This window comes from Buceros rhinoceros, unplaced genomic scaffold (genome assembly GCF_000710305.1).
Source record: "Buceros rhinoceros silvestris isolate BGI_N320 unplaced genomic scaffold, ASM71030v1 scaffold34526, whole genome shotgun sequence".
Taxonomy (NCBI): Eukaryota; Metazoa; Chordata; class Aves; order Bucerotiformes; family Bucerotidae; genus Buceros; species Buceros rhinoceros.
In genome coordinates, this window is record NW_010416344.1 from 20617 (window position 1) to 21011 (window position 395).

Consider the following 395-nt stretch of genomic DNA (forward strand, 5'->3'; position numbering starts at 1 on the left):
TCCTCTTACGGCCCCGAATATGCTCAGAGCAGGAGCCATTTCTGTTGACAAGGGGGGGAAAAGGAATTGATGAATCAGATTTAAAATCTCTGCAAAGTTAAAACTTCACAAAATGGTTTCCATCATCATGTGCCCTGAAGCAGAGAACCTTTGGTCCCTGAAAAACACAAAGACACCGGACAGGTTAGTCTGGGAGCATCCTGCATCCATGGCTAGGGAGCTGGAGGAGAGGAGAATCAGATTTAAAATCTCTGCAAAGTTAAAACTTCACAAAATGGTTTCCATCATCATGTGCCCTGAAGCAGAGAACCTTTGGTCCCTGAAAAACACAAAGACACCGGACAGGTTAGTCTGGGAGCATCCTGCATCCATGGCTAGGGAGCTGGAGGAGAGGA